This window comes from Cibotium barometz, chromosome 12, assembly GCF_041138505.1.
Source record: "Cibotium barometz isolate CiBa-2024 chromosome 12, ASM4113850v1, whole genome shotgun sequence".
NCBI classification, from domain to species: Eukaryota; Viridiplantae; Streptophyta; class Polypodiopsida; order Cyatheales; family Cibotiaceae; genus Cibotium; species Cibotium barometz.
The window spans coordinates 11,453,753-11,480,898 of NC_141057.1; the positions used below are offsets into that span (position 1 = coordinate 11,453,753).

The window sequence follows — 27,146 nt, forward strand, 5'->3', positions numbered from 1 at the left end:
CTTCAAGCACGCAGCACCCATGTCATCAGAGACTGCACCACCATCATCATCATCGACGTTACCATTTTTCCGCTGCCACTATCACCTCGGAGTGCTTTGCCTCACATCGACGCGAGCCTTCGTCATCGACCGTGCTTCAGCTCCAACGTCCTTCTTTGCTTCTACACTGGTCTTCCTTTTGCTCTCAGTCACCTCTCATATGAGGACTCTTGTACATATCTGAACTCACCTTTTTATATATATTCACTCACATATTTCATGCTGTGTGGTTATACTCTGATCTCTCGTATATCTGGTCCTTCCGTCCTCTTGCCCTCACAAGTGCTCCTCCGTCTCGGCCTCTGTATGAATGCAAAGCTGACACATTCTATCCTCTGGTGCAGCCATTCCTCGCCCATATCTGGCTCTCTCCACTCTCGACTGGTGGGATGAGGTGCGGATCTGGCAAATCGCACATCTCATTCCAAATGACAAATGTATCCATGTAGCGTGGACGTGTGATAAAGCTATCTGATAGAATGTGCAACGGAAGAAGGGAAAGTGGAAACACAGGAGAGAGTGAGAGAGAGAGAGATGGAGAGGAAACACAGGTGAGAACCTGCTCTCAATATCATCACCAAAAGGAATACAAGTCCCGAGCAAGAGGGGAGAACCTCGTAAGTGAGGGGCTAGACAAGCTAGGCAAGCAATGAATATGTGAGGGAGGCATGCCGGCTATATATACTACTACATGTAGGCAGCCGACTGGAGCAAAAGCCCTCCACGACTGGGAAAAATACCCAGGACAATAAATGGGGAATAAATATGGGTAAAATATGAGGGAGGGGTGACCAGCCCCTCTGACTAACATGGTCAGTCCTAGAGGCTGTAAGCATAGTATTAGATGTAGTGCATAGGTATGCAGCATGGCCATATAATCTATAAGATTAAAAACATTATGAAAAATGGCATTAATCATAGTGGGGTCAACATCTCTATCAAAGTTTTGATGTACTAATGTGATGTCCCCTTGGGTAGATCTTTACTAATGTCTAGGACATATTGCAAAGTGTGTGAACTAGGCCTTAAATAAAGTGGTTCCTATATGTGAACAACCACTAAGAGTGTAAGGGTCCTTTGTACATAGGAACATCCCCTCAAGGACTTATGTAAGCAATGATGCGTAAATGTGACACCTCTCCCATTTAAAGGACCATCATTATAATGTAAATTACAACACTTGCAAAAATGTAGTCTCTCGTGCATCCTCCCTGTTTAGTTTAGGTTTACCTTCTTTATGCTTTTATGGTTCTTGTGTCACCAATTGGCCAACCATTTGGTCCATCTCCAGTTTTTGCGTCTCGTTCACTTGAGGCCAGGCCGGTGTCTCATGTGAAGAGGCCAGTATTTTGCTGACATGGACGGGAGCCAGACTGGTGCCACCCGTGTGTTAGCAAGATGGTGTCGTATGGATGGGAGCCAGACTGGTGCCACCCGTGTATGGCCTGGACTGTGTTCGACCCATGGGATTGTCACGCCATGGAAGAGCCAGTATTCGTGCCGTGTTTTGCCTATGGGACTGTCACACCATAGGGAAACTCGTGCCTGGAACTGTGTCTTACCTATGGGACTGTCACTCCATAGGAAGACCAGGTTTTTATGTTTTTATGTCGTGCCAGTTTTGCGCCGACAGATATTTTGTACTTGTTCCATGAACGGGAGATATGTCCATGTTACTATTTGCACATGCCACATATTTTGCACGTTTGAAACTGTTTTCGCATGACATGTATTTTTGTGTTTGCCTGCTTGACGTGTTGCTTACTGAGCGGGGACGCCTGCCAGTGAGTCGTGAAGTCTGCTCTGTATTCTGACGAGTTTTGGTGCATGTGAACAGGTGGTGAGTATATAGCACATGTTGTTTTAATGTTTCATATTCTAACCCTTTGTTTTATAAGGTTTAATGTTCACACTTAAAAGTGGGCCCCCCTTTGGGCACCCACTTAGGGGCCAAGGTGGGGAGCCCCACTTAAGTGTGTGGGGGTGGGTGCATGGGCACCTACCCAACCCACTTTAGAACTGGCCACCCACATGCAAATCGTGGGGACCAGCCAAATCAAAGTGTTAAACTCCCTCTCCAAACCTTAATAAAAGAAAACGGCGACCACCTTGGGGAGACAGGAGTTTTTGTGCGCCTCCATCACGCTGCGCTCCCTCACTTGCTAACGGCGAAGCAAAAAAATCCAAAGGCGGCTGTACTCTGCCGGTGCATGCTCTTGATTGGCACTTCTTTCTCCTTCGTTGCTGGCAACCCCACAGGTTATAGGTGGCTGCGCAGGCTGCTGTGTACCCTCTTTCAACGGGCTTTGATCTCTGCTCCTACAGGCGGCAGCAAACTTGCAAAACCTCAACGTACAGCCTCTGGCGGCTGCTCCTACAGGCGGCAGCAAGCCTGCAAGAACCTCAGCGTGCTGCTCCTACAGGCGGCAGCATTCCTACAGGCGACTGCCCTTTCCTCTGCAGGCGTCCATTACAAGTGGGTTCTGCACGCTTCCTCCTCCTCCTCCTCTGCACAGCAGCCACCATCAACAGAAGGATACCGCCGGCTGCTCCTCCACGCCATCTTCTTTCCACGCTGCAGCCAGGCCTCTCCTCTCTTGCAAGTGGGTATTCCTTCTTCCACAGCAGGTGGCTGAGGACTTTGCGGTTGTACTTAACTTGGTGTATGCACCAAGTTCACCACGAGGCGACTATGCCATCTCAACAAGGTGGCTGCTTCGTCTACACAAATACCACGGGTACTGGTCTTCTATCTGCCAACCACAAGTAAGTGAATTTTCAGATTTAAATAAAGTACTTTGTGTTAAATCTGATAAGGGATTCCCGACTCCCTATACGGCCAACACCCGTTCGGTGCCGGGTAGTCCAAGCTTTATTGGAGAACCTTGGTCCAAAGGTGCTGAGATCGGGAGAGCCAGGCGTTAGTACGAGAGCGCCTGTTTGTGCGTGGTCTCGGAACACCAGTGAGGCGCTCTCCGCGGAGTCCAGTGAAAGCACACGACCGTAGAGACTGGACCACGCTAGTGGTCGTTCTGCTTCGAGTATCTACTTCGAACGTCGACTTCAAGCATATTTGTTTGGTACTGTTTTCATATGTACATGGACATCATCTGGTTCTTGGAACCCATGGAGCATTGTATTTGTTAAATACTCCCAATAAATATTCATATATTGAGGGGGGGTCGGCCCGTTCCGGCCCCAGTGCTGGTGTCCATCTTTCCATTTCATTTTCATTTCAATTTCAAGTTGAATTAAGTTGTCCATTTCAAATTGTGGTTTTAAAGTTGTGCTATTAAGCGTGTGGGTGTCCAACGGAGTCTTCCCACTTGACAGGATCGGTTTCATTGGTATCAGAGCACGGTTGTTTCCCTCTTTCTAGTGGGGAAACGAACCTGTGTACTGGGCATCCCGCTTTTAGCAAACTTAAAACACAATGGACAGCCAAGGTAACCCTTTGGAAGTGCCAAATTCGAGGGGTCCATCTAGTGCCTCTCGTGGGTCTGATGCCCTGCAAGGAAGACACAAGCCCCTTGAAAGGGTTAATGATAGTGAATCAAAGGGTCAACTGCCTCCAGGAAAGACAGTTATGCTTGAACAAGAGCCTGATGCTATGAGGGCTGAAATGGAACATATGAGAAAACTTTTGGAGGCTCAAGAGCAAGAGTTAAAGTTTTTGCATGAAGATCCCCACGTGCAAAGTGCTATTGAAGCCAGGAAGGCTGATGCAATGGTAGATGTAACTTTCGAGTCCATGGCACGGGAAGTGGGCAAGAAACCAAGGGAGTTGGCACTTGCCTACCTTCTCCGCAAAGGTGATATCAAAGAGGGGGATGACGGAGAGCTGAAATTCAGAAATCCACCTCGTTTGAAGCATGGAGATCCCGCATCTCAAAGGCTGAAATCTTTTATGCAAAAGGAAGAGGTGACAGTCACCTCTCGACATGCATCTTCTCCACAAGGCACTAAGCCTGACAGATATATGTATGCCAGTGCTCATGGAGGGCATGAAAGTCACATGCATGCAAGACATGTATCTCATGGTAAGGGTGACAGGTCTGCTTCCAGAAAAAATTTGCCTCCTGAGTTGTCTCATGGAGAGACATTGCCATATGCAAGTAAGTCACATTCATCTGAGTTTCGAGTTCGTGGAGCACATGCCATCGTGCCTCATGAAACTTCTATGACGGCCCATGAAGCCCATGCAAATAGGGCTACCCCGTTGGATAAGGGGAAAAGAAAAAGAGAAGACCATGAGCCTCATGCGAGGTAGCTCAAGGAATTCAAAGCAGGTGACAAATCTGTTAAATTTGATGTTTCCATGGTGAACATGATGCTTCTAAGGTGTTAGCATTTGTGGCACAGTTCGACATTGCTTTTAGCGATGAGGACTTTACTGAAAAGTCAAAGGTACGCCATGCTAGCATGTTTTTGAAAGGGACTGCTGCTCATTGGTGGATCACTGAAAAGATCACCAAGGATCCCATCTCCACTTGGAAGGAATTCAAGGATAGATTCTATGCTCAGTTTTTGCCACCAAATGCGGAGCAAACTCTCACTCAAAAGTGGGACAGGCTGGAACAAAGAGACAATGAAAGCGTGCAACAGTATGTTAACAAATTCTGGAAAGTGTTGCTGGAAGTGACTCCCTTTATGCAAATCACTGAGGATGAAAGAAAGAGGAAGTTTCGTTCTGGACTGCAACCAGCATATCGATCGGGCATTGAATTGCACCCGAAACATACTTTGCAACAACTCACAGCTTCTGCTCTTGCTACAGAGCAATTGGTGCTCAAGATTAGACAGGATCAAGGAGGTTCAAACGGGAAAGACAAGGCTGTCCCAAATCAGCAAAAGGGTGGACAGCCACCTAAAAAGAACTTCCGGGACACCTACAAGGGTGGTAAAGCTGAAAATAACACATCTAAAGATCAGGGCCCAAGAAAGAACAAATTTGGCTTAACTCCGGAGCAAAGAGAGCAATATGCCAAGAATGGAAAATGCTTTTCTTGTGGTAGCAAAGACCACATGTTTCGACAATGCCCAGATCGCAAACCAAAGCACGAGGAAAAGCACACCAAGGCTAACGTACATGCAGTTCCTGATGTCCAAGGAAATACACGTCATGATGCAAAAGAGCGAATGGTTTGCAAGGCTTGGAGGCAAATCAAGGATCAGCCCGCACTATTCATGTTTGATGACTGTGCAACTGACAACTTCATCTCTATGCAAACGGCAGCTGCATTGGGTATTGAGGTTGAGAACATGGGACCTCAGATTGAAGCCGAAGCTGCATTTATTGGTAAAGAGGTGCAGGTTACCCCATTGATAGGGAAGTTGCGCATCCATATCCAGGGCTACCTTGATAATGAGCATTTCCTAGTTGCTCCACTGAATGGATGTGATGTATTGTTGGGCAAGCCATGGCACCATAGGCTTGAGCCCCGCAAAGACTACAAGTCTAATATGATTTCTTTTATGCATAAAGGCCGCATGCATTTTATTGATGCTAGCAAAGAAGGGGATTCCATCCCACTTGTATCACACATCTAAATTAATAAAGCACTGAAAAAGAGTCTTTCAGCGTACTTGGTTTTTGTTCGTGATAGCCTTGTGCCAAATCATCAAAATGTGGATGCTATGTCTAATGATAGGCTGAATTTTCTTAATGCATTCAACGACTGTTTTGCTGACTCGTTGCCAGGTGAATTACCTCCCCAGAGGCCCAAAGATCACCGTATAGATCTTGTGCCAGGTAGTTCTCCACCTAACAAATCCGCATACCGAGTGAGTGCTACACAACAAGAAGAAATCATGAAGCAGGTAAACGAGCTTTTAGAGAAAGGTTTGGTTCAGTCCAGTTCCTCACCTTACTGCTCTCCTGTGCTTCTTGTTCAAAAGGACGGATCATTCCGTATGTGTGTAGACTATAGAGCTTTGAACAAGCTTACCATAAAGAACAAATTCCCAATTCCGCGAATTGATGATATCTTGGATAAGCTTGATGGCTCAGCTTGCTTTAGCAGACTTGATTTGAAGAGTGGTTATCACCAGATCCGAGTGGTGCCACAAGATGTCTATAAAACTGAATTCAAGACAGCCTTCGGATTATATGAATTCTTGGTAATGCCTTTTGGTCTCACCAATGCTCCTGCTACTTTTAATCGAATGATGGATAGGATATTCCGACCCCATCGCAAGTTCACAGGAGTCTTCTTTGATGATATCTTGGTTTTCTCCAAGAATGACCAGGAACACAGAACTCATTTGGTCACAGTGTTCGAAGAGTTGCGGAAGCACAAACTTTTCGTAAATGCCAAGAAAAGTGAGTTTTTCCTCTCAGAGATTCATTATTTGGGTCATATTGTATCCAAAGATGGAGTTACAATGGATCCTACGAAGATAGAGACCATTCGGAATTGGCCCGAATTGCAAAACGTACATCAAGTACGTAGTTTTTTGGGATTATGTTCGTATTACAGGCGTTTCATAAGGCATTTTGCTATGATTGCCACTCCTCTGCATGGTCTCACGAAGAAGAAAACTGCTTTCAAATGGACTTCAAAGGAACAGGATGCTTTCTTGCAGCTCAAGCATGCTATTATATGTGGTCCAGTATTGATTGTTCTTGACTTGCACAAGTCATTCGTGGTTGAGTGTGATGCTTGTGGTGATTGTATTGGAGCTGTCCTACATCAAGAAGGGCATGCAGTTGCATACAAGAGCCGTCGTTTACATGATGTTGAGCTTCATATGGATATCTATGAGAAAGAGCTCTTGGCTGTAATTCACGCCTTAAAGATTTGGAAACATTACCTTCTTGGGGCTGAATTTGTAGTCAAGACAGATCATCAAAGCTTGAGATACTTTCTATCTCAAACAAAGCTTTCAGAGAAGCAGATGAGAATGGCAAACTTTCTTTCCATGTTTCATTTTCAGATTGTGCATACTCCAGGAAAGAAAAATGTAGTGGCCGATGCACTATCCAGGAGGCCTTATGTTGCTGCAGTCTCAGTGGCCTCTCATGGAGATTTATCTGCTATGCGAGATTTGTATCATTTGGATGCTAATTTTTACCATATATGGACTGATTTGATGGCTGGTCATTCACATGCCTCTTATGTTATCAACGAGGGTTATCTCATGAAGGATAATTGCCTATGTGTGGTGAAGGATTTGCGTCCAAAGGTTATGGACGAATGTCACGCTCCACCTTATGCTGGTCATAGAGGTATTATGCCTACTACACGCATGATTCAGAGGTATTTCTTTTGGCCAAGCATGCGTAAAGACATTGAGGCTTATGTACGTGCATGTATCACTTGCCAAAAGGTGAAATTTGATAGGGAAAAACATCCAGGTTTGCTTCAGCCATTGCCTATTCCCTCACAACCTTGGGAAAGCATTACTATGGATTTTATTATGGACTTGCCTAGATCCCAGCATGGGAATGATGCTATTTGGACTATTGTGGACAGGTTTAGCAAGCAAGCTCATTTCTTGCCCATCAAGAAAACCATTAAAGCTGATCATATGGTAAAGCTGATCATATGGTAAAGCTTTTTCTTGCTAATATTTTCAAGCATCATGGTATGCCTAAATCCATTGTTGGGGATAGAGATCCCAGGACTACAAGCCTCTTTTGGAGGGCTTTATTTGATAATATGGGTACTAAGCTTGAGTTTTCATCAGCTTATCATCCCCAAACGGATGGCCAAAGTGAAGCTGCAAATTCAGCCGTGTTGGATTTGTTGAAATGTTATGTGGCAGATCAAAAGACTGCATGGGAGAAGTATCTTCCACTTGTTGAGTTTGCCTGCAACAATACGATCCATGCTTCCACGGGAAAGGCTCCGTTTGAGATTATCTATGGCAGAGTGGTATTGTCACCCATCCTTCGTACCAAGGATGAGATTTTTGCAGCTGATGAATATGTTCGTGACTTAGATGTTGCCTTCGGTCAGGTCCGGACAGCCATTGCAAGATCTCAAGATAAGCATAAAATGCCTGCCTGACAAGCACAGAAGGGACATGGAAGCCAAAGAAGGTGATTGGGTTTTGCTGAAATTTGAGAAGGCTAGGCTTCGGAAGAGGCCAGGACGAGAAGGATCATATCCTAAGCTTTCTCCTCGCTATTATGGACCCTTCAAGGTGATTCACAAGATCAATGAAGTGTCATACAGGCTTGCTTTACCTAGTCATTGGAAGATTCACAATGCTTTTCATGTGAGTCTATTTCGGAAATATGTGGGGCCAAATCCTGATGAGCCTGTCACAGAAGATCCGCCAGAGATTGAAGAGCTTGAGGAGATCCTCCAGCCAGAACAGATTGTTTTTCACAAGGAAAGAAAGCTACCTGCAGGAAAGCTTTCCAGGAGATACCTTCTGAAGTTTAAGAATTATTTGCCTATTGATGCCAAGTGGGTAAATGAGGACTATTTTGTTGATTATCCACAATTGTTGCAGGCATATCTTGAGGCTTTTCAGTTGAGGTCGACTCTTTAGAAGCCCGGGGGGATGTCACCAATTGGCCGACCATTTGGTCCATCTCTAGTTTTTGCATCTCGTTCACTTGAGGCCAGGCCGGTGTCTCATGTGAAGAGGCCAGTATTTTGCTGACATGGACGGGAGCCAGACTGGTGCCACCCGTGTGTTAGCAGGATGGTGTCGTATGGACGGGAGCCAGACTGGTGCCACCCGTGTATGACTTGGACTGTGTTCGACCCATGGGATTGTCACGCCATGGAAGAGCCAGTATTCGTGCCGTGTTTTGCCTATGGGACTGTCACACCATAGGGAAACTCGTGCCTGGAACTGTGTCTTACCTATGGGACTGTCACTCCGTAGGAAGACCAGGTTTTTATGTTTTTATGTCGTGCCAGTTTTGTGCCGACAGATATTTTGTACTTGTTCCATGAACGGGAGATATGTCCATGTTACTATTTGCACATGCACACATATTTTGCATGTTTGAAACTGTTTTCGCATGACATGTATTTTTGTGTTTGCCTGCTTGACGTGTTTACTTACTGAGCGGGGACGCCTGCCAGTGAGTCGTGAAGTCTGCTCTGTATTCTGACAAGTTTTGGTGCATGTGAACAGGTGGTGAGTATATAGCACATGTTGTTTTAATGTTTCATATTCTAACCCTTTGTTTTATAAGGTTTAATGTTCACACTTAAAAGTGGGCACCCACTTAGGGGCCAAGGTGGGGAGCCCCACTTAAGTGTGTGTGGGGGTGGGTGCATGGGCACCTACCCAACCCACTTTAGAACTAGCCACCCACATGCAAATCGTGGGGGCTAGCCAAATCAAAGTGTTAAACTCCCTCTCCAAACCTTAATAAAAGAAAACGGCGACCACCTTGGGGAGACAGGAGTTTTTGTGCGCCTCCATCACCCTGCGCTCAATCACTTGCTAACGGGAAGCAAAAAAATCCAAAGGCGGCTGTACTCTGCCGGCGCATGCTCTTGATTGGCGCTTCTTTCTCCTTCGTTGCTGGCAACCCCACAGGTTATAGGTGGCTGCGCAGGCTGCTGTGTACCCTCTTTCAACGGGCTTTGATCTCTGCTCCTACAGGTGGCAGCAAACTTGCAAAACCTCAACGTACAGCCTCTGGCGGCTGCTCCTACAGGCGGCAGCAAGCCTGCAAGAACCTCAGCGTGCTGCTCCTACAGGTGGCAGCAAACCTGCAAGAACCTCAGCATGCTGCTCCTACAGGCGGCTGCCCTTTCCTCTGCAGGCGTCCATTACAAGTGGGTTCTGCACGCTTCCTCCTCCTCCTCCTCTGCACAGCAGCCACCATCAACAGAAGGATACCGCCGGCTGCTCCTCCACGCCATCTTCTTTCCACGCTGCAGCCAAGCCTCTCCTCTCTTGCAAGTGGGTATTCCTTCTTCCACAGCAGGTGGCTGAGGACTTTGCGGTTATACTTAACTTGGTGTATGCACCAAGTTCACCACGAGGCGACTGTGCCATCTCAGCAAGGTGGCTGCTTCGTCTACACAAATACCACGGGTACTGGTCTTCTATCTGCCAACCACAAGTAAGTGAATTTTCAGATTTAAATAAAGTACTTTGTGTTAAATCTGATAAGGGATTCCCGACTCCCTATACGGCCAACACCCGTTCGGTGCCGGGTAGTCCAAGCTTTATTGGAGAACCTCGGTCCAAAGGTGCTGAGATCGGGAGAGCCAGGCGTTAGTACGAGAGCACCTGTTTGTGCGTGGTCTCGGAACACCAGTGAGGCGCTCTCCGCGGAGTCCAGTGAAAGCACAGGACCATAGAGATTGGACCACGCTAGTGGTCGTTCTGCTTCGAGTATCTACTTCGAACGTCGACTTCAAGCATATTTGTTTGGTACTGTTTTCATATGTACATGGACATCATCTAGTTCTTGGAACCCATGGAGCATTGTATTTGTTAAATACTCCCAATAAATATATCATATATTGAGGGGGGGGGGGGGGTCGGCCCGTTAAGGCCCCAATGCTGGTGTCCATCTTTCCATTTCATTTTCATTTCAATTTCAAGTTGAATTAAGTTGTCCATTTCAAATTGTGGTTTTAAAGTTGTGCTATTAAGCGTGTGGGTGTCCAACAGAGTCTTCCCACTTGACAGGATCGGTTTCATCTTGTACTTACCTCCCACCATAGCCTAGTATCTTGTGTTTAATTTACAATGAGATCCCTCAAATAGATAAACTTATAAAGAATAATGGATGGAAGCCAGAGACGCCGTCCTCGATCAAAGATGAAAGACTGCAGAAACAGGTACCAAGAAAGCTCCACAAGCAATCTCCTCAGCAACTCAGCTACAAAAGCAACACAAGCAGCTGCCAGGTACACCGCTCCTCTGGAAGAAAACAACCATATAGGCTGCGACGTGCTGCTCCAAATAATGGTTCCAAACCCAAGTGTAAGAACACTCCCCGAAGTCGAATGTCGTGTATCCAGCTTGGAGAAGGTATGAAAAACCTCAAGATCCTGTATATAATCGGGAGAAGCAAACTGCTCCTCACTGGAACCCTCAAAAATAGAGTCAATCTGCTCCAACTCTGTACCAAGAGTAGCCAAATGCTGTATAAAAGCTTCCTCTGAAAAGGTTGGCATCGCAAGATGTAAAGACTCTGTAGAAAACATGGGGTCTATCTGCTCAAACTCCATAACATGAGTTGCCCAATGCTGTACATAAGTACACACCACTGAGGTGGGCATCGCAAGATGAAAGGACTCCACATCCCCCTCTGAAAAAGATATCGTCGGCCTGATATAAGCCCAAAAAACTCTGGAAGTACCACTGTGCCCCAGGCACGGTTAGCAACCACAAATCCAAAGCATCCCACTGGGTCCAAAAAACCATCCTCCAAAACAACAGGCCTGCAGAACTAGCAGGGGGAGGGACATCCTCAGAAGAATCACAAAGAGATGCAAAGATAGACTAATCACAACGAGGAAGGGAAGCAGGAATATAAACTACAGTGGTAACAAAGTCCTCAAAAGCATCACAGATAGCAGAAGATTGTTCCAGAAGTAGAACCAGATCCCAAGAATCAGCAACAAATAAAGGATCCATGTGAAAGGATCACACCGCAAATGGCAAAACACCCTCCTTGTTCTGCAAACACTGCAAAGAACACAAGCTCGGACAAAATAAACTCTGCTCAAGATCTCTAAAAAGATCACTGCTCTCCTCCAAAATCAGTAAATTCCTGTCAAAGAAGAAAGTCTCCACAGATACAACACAACTCTTGAATCTGATCCTCAAGTGAAGTAGCTGGAGAAAGGCCCCCTCTGAATGTAGAAAACTCCTATGGGAAGCAAAACGCAACCAAAACACTGCTATCCAGCAGAAAATAGCACTCCACCGCCAACAGATGGCAAGGAACATGTAGAAACCGGGAAACCGTGTAGGCCAGGAACAAAACACAGGTATAGATGCTCCAAAATCAGCAAAACGCTGACTGAAATCAGAAATTCGGAATCCTCCTCAAGTAGCAAACTGCCTCCAAAGCCACAATCCAATCAAGAAACCCCCTCTGCAAGTGATCTGTGTCCACTGGAGAAGAAAACGCAGCCAAACAAGGGCTACAAACCTGAAAATTCAAGCCAACCAGTGTCCACACCTCCTATGAGGAAAAACACTGAAGAGAAGGTACCTTCGGGTCCAATAGATGAAGCCCACGTGAAGGTAGAGCTACCAGCAAGATCGGTTCAGAAAAACACAGCAACCATGGCAACAAATCTGAAAACGCAAAGGTATAAGGGGCTGCAGAACGGGCTGAATATGGAAACACTGAGAACTGCTGCAGAGAACAATCAGGGGGTGGGAGGGATGGCACAAGATAACCAGAAAGGATAGGCAAAAGGGAGCCCAGAGAGCTCCAAGATCAGGGCTCGGAAAGCAAGCCCAAACATGCCAAAAACGCAGCCTGTTTGGGACAGCTATGTTGCTGTCCAGTCTTGAAAAAAAACGCCTGAGAACCCCTGGAAGGTGCCACCAAGAAGGACAGGTATGCTATCCAAAAAAACACCCTTGTCAGGCTGCCAAGAAGCTGCAAACTGACGCCCTAGGGAGAGGAAACTGCAACCCACTGAATGGGTATCAATCAGCCCTTGAAGAAACGCAAGTTTCAACGCATGAACACAAAAAACACAGATCTGTCCATGGGCAGAAAAACACAGATATGAAGAGGTAGTGGAGAGAGCATCCAACATTGAAAATCGCCGGCGCTCTGATACCATGATAGAATGTGCAGCGGAAGAAGGGAAAGCAAAAACACTGGAGAGAGAGTGAGAGAGAGAGATGGAGAGGAAACACAGGTGAGAACATGCTCTCAATATCATCACCAAAGGAATACATGTCCCGAGCAAGAGGGGAGAACCTCGTAATTGAGGGACTGCAGCTAGACAAGCTAGGCAAGCAATGAATATGTGAGGGAGGCATGCCAGCTATATATTGCACAGAGCGAGAAGCAAAGTGGCACTAGAATGTGCTGAACAGAGAGTGCAAGAGAGAGAGAGAGATATGGAGAGAACTATGCTAAATATACTGAAGCAAAACAGTCCCAAGCAAGAGACACAGATAGTCTCATAAGTGAGGGAGCAAAATATATACAAGACTGAATGAGAAAAGAGAGGCCAGCACCCACTATTTATAGTAAGGGAATGCTGGCCGACTGGAGCTGCAAAACAAGCCGACTGGAGCTACTCGACATGGCTGACTGGTAAATGCCAGAAAGGCTGGGAAAAATCCCAGAAAAATAGAAGAAAAAGGGGTGGCCAGCCCACAAGCAAGGGCCATGCAAAAGGGACCAAATGGGCACCATAAAAGAGCAGAATGTGGGGATGAATATGCTAACACCCCCTCTCAGCACCAGATGCTGAACAAACTCCGAGAATCCGACGATGAGGAGCCAAGGAAGCCTGAGAAACCGGCTTGGTGAACAAATCTACAGCATTCTCCACGGAAGGACAATACTCCAAACGCAAATCTCCAACAAGAACCCGTTCACGAACATAGTGATACTGAATCTCAATGTGTTTCGTACGAGCATGAAACACAAGGTTCTTGGCAATGGCGATGCAACTCTGATTGTCACACCAAAGAAGAGTAGATCCGGTAGGAGGACAGCTGAGCTCCTCCAATAATCTCCGCAACCATATCGCCTCACATGCAGCATAACAAACTGCACGGTACTCCGCCTCAGTAGAGGAAAGCGCCACAATAGGCTGCTTTTTATTGCTCCAAGAAATGGCTCCAAACCCAAGTGAAAACACAACCAGTGGTCGAACGCCGTGTATCTGGATCTCCAGCCCAGTCTGAGTCAGACCATCCAACAAGAGGGCGTCCTTGGCCATAAAAGATGCCAAAATCCAGAGTGCCACGCAAGTACCGAAGAACTCTAAGAGCACACTGCCAATGCTGCTGACGGGGTTTGGATGAGAAGGAACTCAAAAAACTGACTACGAAGCATATGTCCAATCGGGAGTAGGTCAACCATACCAAACAACCAACGAGAACCCAATAATGTCCCTGATCAGTCCCTGGAGAAGCATCAAGTGAAGAAAGCTTCTCACCAATATCCATAGGAGAAGATACTGGTTTGCACCCAGTCATCTGAAATCTATCGAGAATCTCTGGAGTGTACTTCTGCTGAGAGAAGAAAATGCCCTTCAAGGTCTACCAAATCTCAAAGCCAAGAAAATAATGCAAGAGACCAAGATCCGTTATCTCAAAGTTCAAACTCTGTCTCCAAAGCATCCATAACAGAACGGATTCGCACAGGATAAGAACCTGTAAAGATGAGGTCATCAACATAGACCACAATGATAACAATCAACCCCCTCTCAAGGAGGATATAAAGGTTCGAATCTGTGTGAGAACGGCACAGGCCGAGCTTCTGAAAGAACTCATCAATCCGCTGGTATACCAAGCCAGCAGAGCTTGTTTTAGACCATATAAAGCCTTCTTGAGCCGGTACACATGATCCTGTTTGCCCGGAACAACAAATCCTGGCGGCTGATCGACTTGTGTAAGCTCTCCATTCAGGAAAGCCGACTTGACGTCCATCTGGAAAACGGGCTATCTATGATGTCCTGCAAGTGCAAGAACGGTGTGAATGGTAGTCATTCGGGCCATCGGAGCGAAAGTCTCATCGAAGTCGACACTAGGGCGCTGAGCATAACCCTTGGCAACCAACCTCGCCTTGTGCTTGTCCAAGCTGCCATCAGCTCGGAACTTTGATTTGAAAATCCAACGCACACCAATCACCTTACGCTGCAGAGGCCGAGGCACCAAAATCCAAGTGCCATTCCATTCGATAGCATCCAGCTCTGTCTGCATAGCACGACGCCAAGGCTCATGTTAAAGAGCCTCGTCTACAGAAGTGGGATCAAAAGGACCATTAATGATTGTAGACATAAGAGCATAATTAACAAACATGTTGCCCTCATGAATTTGTTTCCCTGTAACTCTGGAAGAACGCCGAAGAGAACCAGGCGGAGGAGTAGAAGGAAGCTCACATAACCCAGAATCACGAACTGTCTGACAATACCAACCAGGTGTCACCAATTGGTCGACCATTTGCTCCATCTCCAGATTTGTGTCTCGTTCACTTGAGGCCAGACCAGTGTCTCATGTGAAGGGGCCAATATTTTTGCATAACATGGACGGGAGCCAGACTGGTGGCACCCGTGTTAGCAGGACGGTGTCGTATGGACGGGAGCCAGACTGGTGCCACCCGTGTATGACCTGGACTGTGTTCTATCCATGGGATTGTCACGCCATGGAAGAGCCAGTATTTGTGCCGTGTCTTGCCTATGGGACTAACAGGCCGCCTATGTTCAATCTCCAAGTGGGAAAAACGCTGATCAGAAAACGCCAGATGGCTGCAGTTGGAGAAGCCAAAACTGGAGGAGAAGTGACCAGACGTTGCTGTCCAGAAAACACAGCAGCAAGGGCTGTGGATCTGGGGGAAAAACGCAGAGGATAAGGTGCTGAAAACAGGGCTGAATCTGGGGCAGCAAAGAGGTTGCTAAACCGGGAGCGATGATCCCATGAAAGAGTGCACAGAGCGGAAGCAAAGTGGCACTAGAATGTGCTGAACAGAGAGTGCAAGAGAGAGAGAGAGATATGGAGAGAACTATGCTGAATATACTGAAGCAAAACAGTCCCAAGCAAGAGACACAGATAGTCTCACAAGTGAGGGAGCAAAATATGTAGAATGAGAAAAGAGAGGCCAGCACCCACTGTTTATAGTAAGGGAATGCTGGCCAACTGGAGCTGCAAAAGAGGCTGACTGGAGCTACTGGACATGGCCGACTGGTAAATGCCAGAAAGGCTGGGAAAAATCCCAGAAAAATAGTAGAAAAAGGGGTGGCCAGCCCACAAGCAAGGGCCATGCAAAAGGGACCAAATGGGCACCATAAAAGAGCAAAATCTGGGGATGCATACGCTAACATATATACTACTACATGTAGGCAGCCGACTGGAGCAAAAGACCTCCACGACTGGGAAAAATACCCAAGACAATAAATGGGGAATAAATATGGGTAAAATATGAGTGAAGGGTGACCAGCCCCTCTGACTAACATGGTCAGCCCTAGAGGCTAAAATAGGACACCAAATAGGAAGCCAGCAAGTAGGGGATAATGTCTAACACTATCCTCTGCCAAGTGAAGAAAATGATCTCTGTAGAAGGCAATCTTCATCCCCAAGGGGTGAATGGGTGAGCACCAGGTCCTCTGGGTATCCAATCTAACAATGTCCTTCCTAATGACCATGTTCAGCTCTGTGTGACTGAGATCAAAGGAGGGTGCCTCTGAAAAGAGGGATGCTTTCATTTGTATGCCATGTATACTGAACCAAGTGCTCACCTGCACATACCAACATTGTGTGTCTCCATCTAGTGCCAACAATCTGGAGGACTCCATGGCAAGCCGGGGGTATTTGTCTTGTGGGAGTTCCCATAACATGTGCCAATATGTCACTGGCGAGAGTAGAGCCTCTGTCACTATCAATGCAACCCCCATCTCAGCTTCCACAATCTCGTGCAGCACTGATGGCTTACTCCTAATCATGCGCGAGATCATCCTCATCAAGGGCCTCTCCATCGCCTTCCATCCATCACATGCATCCTCCATATCTGTCTCAGTGGTTGGCCCCAGATGGGACCTCCATACAATAGTGTAGGTGTGACTAGCGTGTCAAATAGCCATAGTTTTGTCCTCGGCTCCTGGAACTGTATCTATGAGCACTGCCTCTCTAGTGAGCTCGACGAACCAAGACAAGTACACCCAATTGGGTCCCGACTCCCAAATATCCTCTCAAGGGCCCCCACCAAGGACTGGTGTATTTGCTTTATTGAATGCTGAAAACGATTGACATCTCTAAATCTGCAGCCTGAAGATGGCCTAATTCTAACTTTCAAGTTCACCTTGCTTTAGGCTCCCTCTAGCTGTCTTGGCCCTTGGAGTTCTTCAGCACTTGTGAATAATGAGATGGTTTGACCTTTGACAAGACGCTTTTATAGAACAAAAAGCTACTCGTCCGTAGGCTTAAAAGCTTGTCAGCCTGATTGCTTTTGTCCCACGACCTGAAATAATGCATAAAAGCTAGCGCCTTTTCACACGTGGCAATCATAATTTGTTGGCCAGTGTCTCGCTGCCCAGAAGCTGGCTGACTGTGGCCCATGCCTCCTAGAGGCTGGTCGACTGTGGCCCATGCCCTCCAAGGGCTGGCCGGACTATGCTGTGGGGCTTTGTGTGGGCCAAAGCCATGGCCCATGGGCTGCCCCAAAGTGGCCCAAGTGTAGGGCAGCATGGGTAAAGCCATGTCCCTGCACTTCATGCATCTATATGCTCCCTAGGTGCTCTTGCATCTGGCTGCAAGCCTATCAATGCCCGGAACACCATATCATCATTCTAGAGTGACTCACAGTACGGACTAGCACTGCTCCATGTGCAAGTCCGTACTGCTCCATGTGCAAGACATGCACACCTGACCAAGACCATGTACGGGACTTGTACACCTGACCTTGGACACTTAGAGTGGAGCCCTAGCTTACTCATCCCGAACTAGGGCTCACAAGGGACCAGCTACCACTCCAGATCTGCTGTACAAATATGTCCATGTGGCATCGAAGTGCGAAATGCACATGACAGTTATTAAGTTTTTGTGTGAACACACTTAGTTGGACATCATTATTAGGGTGGGTAAAGTTGGTAGATAACTCATCAACATTAGAAACTATAAATAGGAGTCTAGGCCAACATATTTCATCTTAGTAACACATGGTAGGTTAGGCCGAAGAGTCCCACCAATAGTGAGCCTTGGAAATCAAAAGAGTCTACCAAGAGACAAGATGCATTGCCATAACTTTGAGTACTTTGTAAAGCCCATCTGCACCAAAAAGAAAGAACTCCACCAATGGGTGGCCCAACAATGAGGACTTGTGACTTAAGAAGGGGAGGTTAACAAGTTCAGATCCCCACAAGCCCCTATTGGTATTGTGGCCACTTTGTGACCACGAATTGTAACACCTCCGGGCGAGAAGACCAATCCGCTTTCCGGGTACCAAAACCTTGCAATTACAAAAGGATCGTATAAAGAGGGGCATCTACAGAGCTAAAACAGTATTGCCATCAATGCAATTACACGCAAGACATTTAGTTGCTTCCAAAATATGAGTCCATAAACAACCTCGATCGCCCCAAATAGAGAGTGGCAATATTGTCAAAAAATACGGAGTTCACAAGGCTTGAGATGGAATCCTTGGGGACCCCCTCTCCTCACATTTCATCTTGCACCATGCAATACTCAATGAGAAAGCGAAAGGAAAAGGTCCAAACTTTTTGCACAGACTCTCGTATGAATTAGAAAAAGCAGAAGGAAAAGATCCGTGACTAAAAGGAACCCCTTCGAGCATATCTAATAGCTGTTGGCTAAAACAGACTTAGTAGGTTGTACTCTACATAATGGTAGATGCTATATGAAAGGAAAACGTATAAGCAAGACATCAGATTTATAGATCGAATGAGGATGAATTGGCATGTTAGTATGTGCTCAACGAGCAGAATTTCGAAGAAAGGGAGGTCAACAGGTATGTATTACACATAGCGAAGCACATGAAGTACTTTTGCAAAGATGAGTCCAATCCAAAAAGGGATCAAATGCATGACCTGATAATGTACGGTTAAGAAATTAACAAAGCCATAAAACATTTTTATAAGCACAGACAGGGAATGTTTTGTGAATTGACGCGGATGCATACTTTAGCACAAGATGCAACACCACGCAGATTGAAGCAGGGTTAAACTCTGAATTCAAGCCGCTACTTCCACGAAAACCCTAAGGTTTAGAAAACCCTGATTCTGAGAACATCAAAAAGAAAGAAAAGGAAAATGAGGTCCAACCTGAGTGAAGACGCAACCACAACAAATCTCTGTGTAGCGAGCAAGGCCACTTCCAAGTTTCTGCGCAGGGGAGGGTCCAAAGAACACCAATAAATACTTTACAGTGAAAAGCACAAGGGACAGTAAGGGCGAAAGGCACACCTGCGGGATGCAGAAATCAGCAAAGGGCTGGAACAAAGTGTGGGGCTTCAAAGTTCAAACTCTTCACATGAAAGGACGCTTCGGGTTTCACACTTGGCCCTGTGCATTAGTAATCACATCTCACGTGTCTATCCCCGTATCTATACAGTCTATTCTATTACCCGTATCTATACAGTCTATTCTATTACGCCCCAACCATCTCTCTAGCATCTCACGTGTCTATCCCCCTATCTATACAGTCTATTCTATTACCCGTATCTATACAGTCTATTCTATTACGCCCCAACCATCTCTCTAGCATCTCCTCTAATCTTCTCTAAAACCATCTTCTCTCTTCCTCCTCTAGCCAGGGTGTACAAAGGGCTATATTGTGCACGTATAGGGAATGCCGCAGCACCGTGCGGGTGCAAAACTAGTATACCTTAGGGACGTGTATTTTTGTCATCTTGTTCTTGGCTGCCAATTGTTTCAACCCTTTTGTTCAGGTTACCTCCTTCTTGTCACTTGCCCTTTCTTCATGCTGCTCCCAAGCTAGTTTTGTGCACTTTTGGCAATTGATTGGCCACTTTGGCTCTCCTTGCATGGCAATCATTTGTTCTACTCGGCACAAGGCCATCATCGACTATCAAAACTATTTGAACATAGCTTCCTTAGTGGCCTTTCTTAAAGTCATGACCTTGGTACACAAGTTCATTTGCAAAAGAGAGATCCAAGGATAGAGATGGAGATTGCACTCATGAAGGGAGTACCACCAGAGATCCACTCATCATAGGAAGTAGCACCAAGTAGTAGCACCTAGACATGGGAAGTCAGCCATGATGCAACCGTGAAAGCTTGGGCCATAAGCTCCAAGAAAGGTAACGATGTATATATCAAGATGGTCAAAAGGTAAAAAGGTACATAGGCCATGTGCCTTTTATAGTCCCAAGGTCATATGTGCCCAAATCCCACATGCATAAAGATGTCCTAAGCCCCATGTGCCTAGGCCCATGCCCCATGTATATGTGCACCCTAAAGAACTTCATTATAAACCATCCCCTCCTATAATGATTTTGTCCTTGAAATCAAAGGGTGGTCGTGCACAAACAAACATATACAAGAGGATAAAAGCTAAAAATCGACCCACAACTAGGTATCAATGCCAAGGGCAAATAGAAGACCAAATGCCAAAATATGAGTCACACCAAAGTCGCATGACTACCGAGATCAAATGGAAAGGATAATAGAATAACGAAGCTAACCATACTCCCACTTAGATCAAAGGGAAATGCCATGCAAACTCCCAGAGGTAATGGCTATCCAACCACCTAGATCACATGGTAGATGTAGGGAACCAATGTTGATGATGAAGCTAGCCGTATATCCTGTATCATCAAATGGATAGCCATGGTATACATCACGAACCCCTAAAACCGATGTAGTAATAGCTCTCGGGTCAAAAGGGAAACCTCACAAGCCCATCCTCCAACATCCCAGGTATCCACCAAATGAAACCATAACTCATGGCCAAAATGTCAAGTGGTCCTAGCACAAAAGAATCATTATGTAGGGAACCAAGATGTGTCGCATGTAATCCAAATGGCATGCCCCATAATCAAATATCATACATCCCAAGTGGCATATAATGTATCCAAAGACAAACATCTCTGCTCCAAAGATCATAGGATCATGTCAACATCCATGGGAGTCAAATGAACAAATAGAGAAATGAATGCGAACCAATGTCGTTGTCCCATGGAGCCTCGCTCGAACCATCCAAGACACAGTCCATCTATGAGAAGTAGGAGTGGCTGAATCAAGAATGCCCCCAAATGTGAAAACTCTAGAGGAGTAGCCTAACACATCTAACACAAGAAACTTAGGCCTATGCTCCTCATGGTCCATCACATGCTCATAGTTATCCCATGATCCAATATGTGAAGTAGCATCAACCCCATATGTAACAATGGATGCATCACTAATTGAATTTCGATCTCTAATAGACTCTCATCATAAACGTCTAATGCATCCGAATTAAACCCTCATGATAGTCTAATGCAACCCAATGATCCCTAGGAAGGTAGGTAGGCATAATGCTCGATGTTATCGTATCATCACCCATAATGCTCCATGCCATGCCTGCCCTTGAGACCATGTCCACGTGATCTAGCTCACACACATCAATATCATATACATCATCATCATGTGTATCATATGCATATGTATCAATATCATCACCATGTGCATGTGTAGCAATATCATCAAGTGCACATGTATCACTATCATCATGAGCATGTGAATCATCGTGTGCATGTGCATCAATATCATTATGTGCATGTGTGTGATACAGCATCATCATTCTCTGCAATAATACAATGAATGAATTGGTCTAAGTGAATGCGAATCAATAGGATGATGGCTAGTAGATGTCGTAAATGAATTGTAGAAGCTATCAAGACCCATACGAACATCATTGCGATAGTGGCATATGTGTAAGCATGCCTAACACGTGCCTCCAAGGATCTAATCTTGTCACGCCCTGACTCGCAAAATGCTCCCAACGAATGACCATCATGATCATCATCATCTGACATGTAGTCATATGTATCAACAACACCAAAATCATGACTATGCATCATCCAACCATCCCAAAACTCCTAATAGGTCATACCCATGGTGAATGTGTGTGGCAAAGTCACCCACATCCTAAAACAACTTCACGATACACCAAAAGCCCGAGTCTCAGTCAAATCTCTTAACACACTATTGAAATCCCTAATGACAGAAATCGATGCCAACAAAGCCTCCATGTCCACATGCATGGGTGCCATATACAAGAGCGTAACGAAAAACACACACTGAGGTAGATCTCGAGAGAAGGTGGTGGCACAATCTCGAATAGGGTAGTTGCATTAGAAAACACACTGGATCACTCTATAGGCGGGCACCAAAAAACACAAAAGAAAGAATGCATGGTGTAGACATCAACACAAAAAAAAAGGTGATGCATCATAGCATAAACATAGGGGTGATGGAGATGAGGGAAACATGGCAATAGAGATCATCCTAGCTCTGATATACCATGTGAGAAACCATGGTGCCTAGGAGTAAGTGGAAGAGAAGAGGATGTAGAGCTCAAGTCATGGTAGGTGGATGAGCAACCATGGATGAGAGAGAGAGAGAGAGAGAGAGAGAGAGAGAGAGAGAGAGAGAGCAATTGTTACACATCTAATCTTATCTCGATTGGATAAGCTAGTGGAGGACGGTGAAGTTGTAGGGCTTACTCTTCCAAGCAGAGAGAAGATGGTCGGCATGGCATTGGCAGATGATTCTTTCATGTTCCTTAAGGCTCAAAGAGATAATGTTTAGAAGGCTATGGCTGTTTGAGATACTTTTGGTCTTGCTTCAGGGTTATACATTAATATGCAGAAATCTGCTCTGATAAGCTATACTGAGAGCGATTTGCTTGGTTTAGGATGAAATAGGCAGGTCATACAAAGGGGATGAATCACACGCACTTGGGTAATTCGATTGGAGTTGATGTTGTTTCACAGGCTTTGTTGGCATGGATTTATGCAAGGATAAATGACAAGTTTGTGTATTGGAAATCTCAAGGTTGGCCTATGCATGTTCGGCTTAAAGTGGCACAATCCATTATGATTAGCATGATATCTTTTTTCTTGCCTTTATTGCCATGGATGGGCAAAGCTTTGCATCAGATACAATAGCCAATTAGATTTATGTTATGAAAAAGAGCAAGAAATAAGCCAGGGCAGATGTGGATTTCTTGGGAACATGTTACTACTTCGAAGAGGAGTGGAGGCAGCCCCATTAGATGTCAGATTAACTATGGTCGCTAGGAGATGGCTTTTATTTCAAGATATGTGCATATCTCAAGAGCCATGGGTGCTAGTGGCTCAGGCCTTCATAGAGGAGGTCGTACTTGTGCCTGGTAATACCAGGTTTGATGGTACATGGTGGGATGTAGTGAATGGTTCCCAACATGTTCGATTGATGGCTTCACATCTCCTTTCTCATTTGATTTTTCTCATTTGATGATCTCATGGAAGGAGGTGTTGGCACACACTAAATGGAAGCCTTGAGATCAGCGGTTGCAGTTGAATTCTATGGCAAGTGAGGTGTTGGCTACTTCATGACCTCTGGAGTGGCCTGAAAAACTTGTTGAGCGACCAAAATTCGATAGAATGGCTCGATTGGGACTAGTGAGGGTTATGGATGCTTTGTTGCCACGTAGAGGCCGCTTATTGTCTTTTTAGAAAATCCGTTAATATTTTCGGGTTCCACGTGGATATGTACAGTTATGGGAGAAGGTGAGGGTAGTACTTACACCATTTGGTGATATTCCTCGTAACCTTGGTTAGATTGGGCTTTAAGAAAGCCTCATGACATTGTCCAGCGTACAACAAATCAAGTGTACCATATGATGGTGGAAGATAAGCGATGGATCATTGAGAAGGCTAATAGGGTATGGAACATCAGGAAAAGTAGGGCCTATTCGAAGGAAGTAACCTTACAAGGCTAGTGGTCTAAGATTCCATATCAAGGGAAGGTGTTCCTATGCCGCATGCTAGTTGGAGGCCTACCATTGGTGGGGGACCAGTTGCAAAAGCGACGGATTGCTTTTGGTAATTGTGTGTTTTGTACTACATGCTTGGAAACATGCCTGCATCTTTTCATTTCATATCCAGTGGCAAAGAAGGCACGGGATTTCCTTTCTTGCATATGGATTCCGTTGACAGATAGGCCCGTAAAGGTTAAATACTGGATTTTTGGCAAGATTCCGAATGGATCGGATAACCCAAAACATTCAGTTTTCTTTAATTTTCCAAGTGGATAGATTTGTGGCATATCTGGTTAATTAGGAATGCCTTCATATTTGATGTAAAAGTTGGTATTACAGCTCACATAGGTTGTATAAAAGGGCTACTATTGTGGCTTCCTTGCGGTCGGCTCATTTGGTGGAGAACGACACGGCTATATATTGGATGAGGGTACTCCAAGCTACGCCTGTGGTTCAGAGTAATTAGTGAGGGAAATCACATGGCAGCCATGTGGCCATTTGTAAAGTAATATATCTTCTATTTATACGAAGAGAGAGAGAGAGAGAGAGAGAGAGAGAGAGAGAGAGAGATGGGTAAACACACAAGGGAAAGCAAGCTTGCACAGTAGCACATTGAGACTGGATTATGAGTAATAAAACATCCACCATGTATAATGCTTTTATAGGCACAAGGCCTTATCTTTTATCCCTTAATAAGAGGTGGTTCACACCTAATGTGTTCACACCAAGGCTTAGACATCCTTTCACACCACTGAGACTAATAATTCCAACAGTTTATGCATAGCATTTTGTACATACATGAATAACTATAGCATTGTTCTTATGTGATTATGCATGTGTATGTAAATCTTTGGAGTCCATAACAATGCCATCTACAATAAAAATGAAAGTCTCATATTATTTTGGTTTCTCACTATGATGAGCATATGGGGAGGGAACACTCTACTATGGTGGATCCCTTTGGGAAAATTCACTATACTGGTGAGATACCTACATACTATGCAAAGGTGCCTAGATAGGTTACCACATGATTGGGAGACCTAAGTGTGTGTTGAGTCTATGTTAAGTGAGAGAGAGAGAGTGTGTATTCTAGATAGAATATGGGGAACCCATGGTTACAAGCATGTAAGTCTAAGAGTAGAGGTCTTGTCTAGAGGTACATTCTTATGTCATCTTCTGAGAGAGCAAGTGCCATGTTCTACACAAATCCTTAATCAGCCTCCGTTGTGCAAGGAGTTATTGGTGACTAGAGCTCAAGGTAGTCGGGTGGTTTGAGCTCTTGTTTAAGAGGATGATTTCTCCTTTGTACAAAATCATTAATATATATGGGTGCATTGTGGGATTATACTGTGTTGCTTTTGTTGTGTTTTTTCCTACATACTAGTACATTATCATTATGTGTTTACATGAGACACGTTGTGTAGTCATGGTTCATATGTATGCTTAAAAGAGCAAGCGTTGGTATGGTGTTGACTTCATGATAATGGCATGAGAAGGGAAGTTTGAAGTTAAATATGTGTTCATGGTTCATATGTATGCTTAAAAGAGCAAGTGTTGGTATGGTGTTGACTTCATGATGATGGCATGAGAAGTGAAGTTTGAAGTTGAATATGTGGTAATATATGTGTTATGTCATTTGGTTACATAAATATATTGTATTATATTGATGTAGAAATTGGATTTTCAATTTTAAAATAAATGTTTATGGATATGTGCTTATTTTTAGTTTCACATGTTTTCACTTGTGCTATCAATTTGCAATATCAAGTTGCAATATCCAATTCTAAAGTGATATGGAGCCTCATAGGTGGTAAACAAAGCAAGTTGGTGTCAATTGGGATTTGAGGTAATCAAGTTGGAGCTCAAGAGTTTAGACTAGGGATTATCTAATATGGAAGGTATAGACATAAATGGTATCTTCAATCCAATGGAAGAACAATCCAATATAATAAAGAAACTTATTGCCCAAAATGAGAGACTTACTCAAGCTTAAGCCCAATTAAGAAGGCTATTTCCAAGAACTAATGTTAAAAGAAGGGTCAACTTGGGGGTAGACATAAACAAAGAAGCAAGGCCTAACTTTTGATTGATTCAGACAGCAGTCAGAGTCTCATATCGAATTGATTTGGGTAGCAGTCTAGAGTTTCATATCGAATTGATTTGGATAGTAGTCATAGTTTCATACATGATTGATTTAGGTAGAAATCATAGTTTTGTATATGTTTGATTTTGGTAGTAGTCATTGTTTCATAACTCCCACACTAGTCAAAGCTCTTAAACTTGAGTAAAATTCAAAAAGTACTAGACCAATAGAGCTAGCTAGTGGTGATAGACTTCTACTTGTGGCGTGCTTAAGTCCCTAGATTTTAAACTAGGAAATTCTCAATCATCCTCCAAATTCCAAGTTTTCAATCTTGGCAAGAACGATTGTATACTTAGGCCAAGACCAAATCTATCATAGACTATGTGTCTAGAAAAGTAACTTTCCATTAATCTCTAGATGTAATAGATGAACTAGTTGGTGAGAAGACTAAGTGCTTTGCACTAGAGATTTCTACCATGACATCAATCCAACGAATCCACCAGGGATGTGGGACTTCCCTAGTGCTTGTCAAAGAAAAAGGTAAGACCCCATAAGAGGAAGAGAACCCTTCTTATATGAAGAAGCTATTAGAGGAATATGTAGATGTGTTTCTAGATGATTTGTTGGTGGGAGTACCCCCTCCTAGACCTCTTAACCATGCCATAGAATTTGTTCTTGGAGCTACACCATTTGTGAAAGCTCTTAATTTAGTGTACAAGAGCATGCTGAACTGAAAAAGCAAGGATTTATTAAACCTATTCTATCACCATGGGGAGCTCATGTTCTCTTTCAAAAGAAGAAGGACAAGACATTCAGATTGTGTATAGATTATAGAGTGAATAAGCATACCATAAAATATAAGTATCCCCTACCTCACATAGATAGTGATCTTGTGTTACAACTTTCAAAGGAAAAAGTAGTTTCTAAGATTGACCTTAGGTCACGATAACACCAAATAAGAATCAAATATAGACTGATTTTCGGACAAGATACAGACATTTTGAATCTATAATCCTTCCTTTTGGACCAACTAATGCTTTATAACATTTATGTGTCTCATGAACAATGTGCATCAAAATACTTGTATGATTTTATCCTAGTATTTTTAGATGACATATTTATCTTCTAAGGATCATTAGGACCATGAGATTCATCTGAGAAAGCCCTTAACAATGTAAGTTTGAGATCATGCGTAGGGTACTTATTTTTATGATTCCAAAAATTTTGAGATTTCATGTGTAGTGTACTTCTTTTTATGATCCTAAAATTTTTGAGATTCGTAAACCACTACTCTCATATTGAGAAAGTACATGACCTATTTGGTTTCCAATTACATTGCAAATGGCCATAAATGGTTTACCAATCTTGGAGATTTTTAGAATGTAGTTCTCTGTGGTCTTTTGTTTGATGG

The 27,146-nt window shown here is 44.5% G+C and overlaps 1 protein-coding gene across 1 annotated transcript in view; it reads right to left on the minus strand.

The window, feature by feature from the left end:
• Positions 1-19,085, minus strand: part of LOC147633055 (cytochrome b-c1 complex subunit Rieske-4, mitochondrial-like) — a 42,892-nt gene extending 23,807 nt beyond the window's left edge. Inside the window, exon 1 of the mRNA XM_086806052.1 lies at positions 18,951-19,085. The gene's annotated coding sequence lies outside the window, so the exon portion shown is untranslated. The remainder of the gene's footprint in view (positions 1-18,950) is intronic.
• Between the last annotated feature and the right edge of the window lie 8,061 nt (positions 19,086-27,146).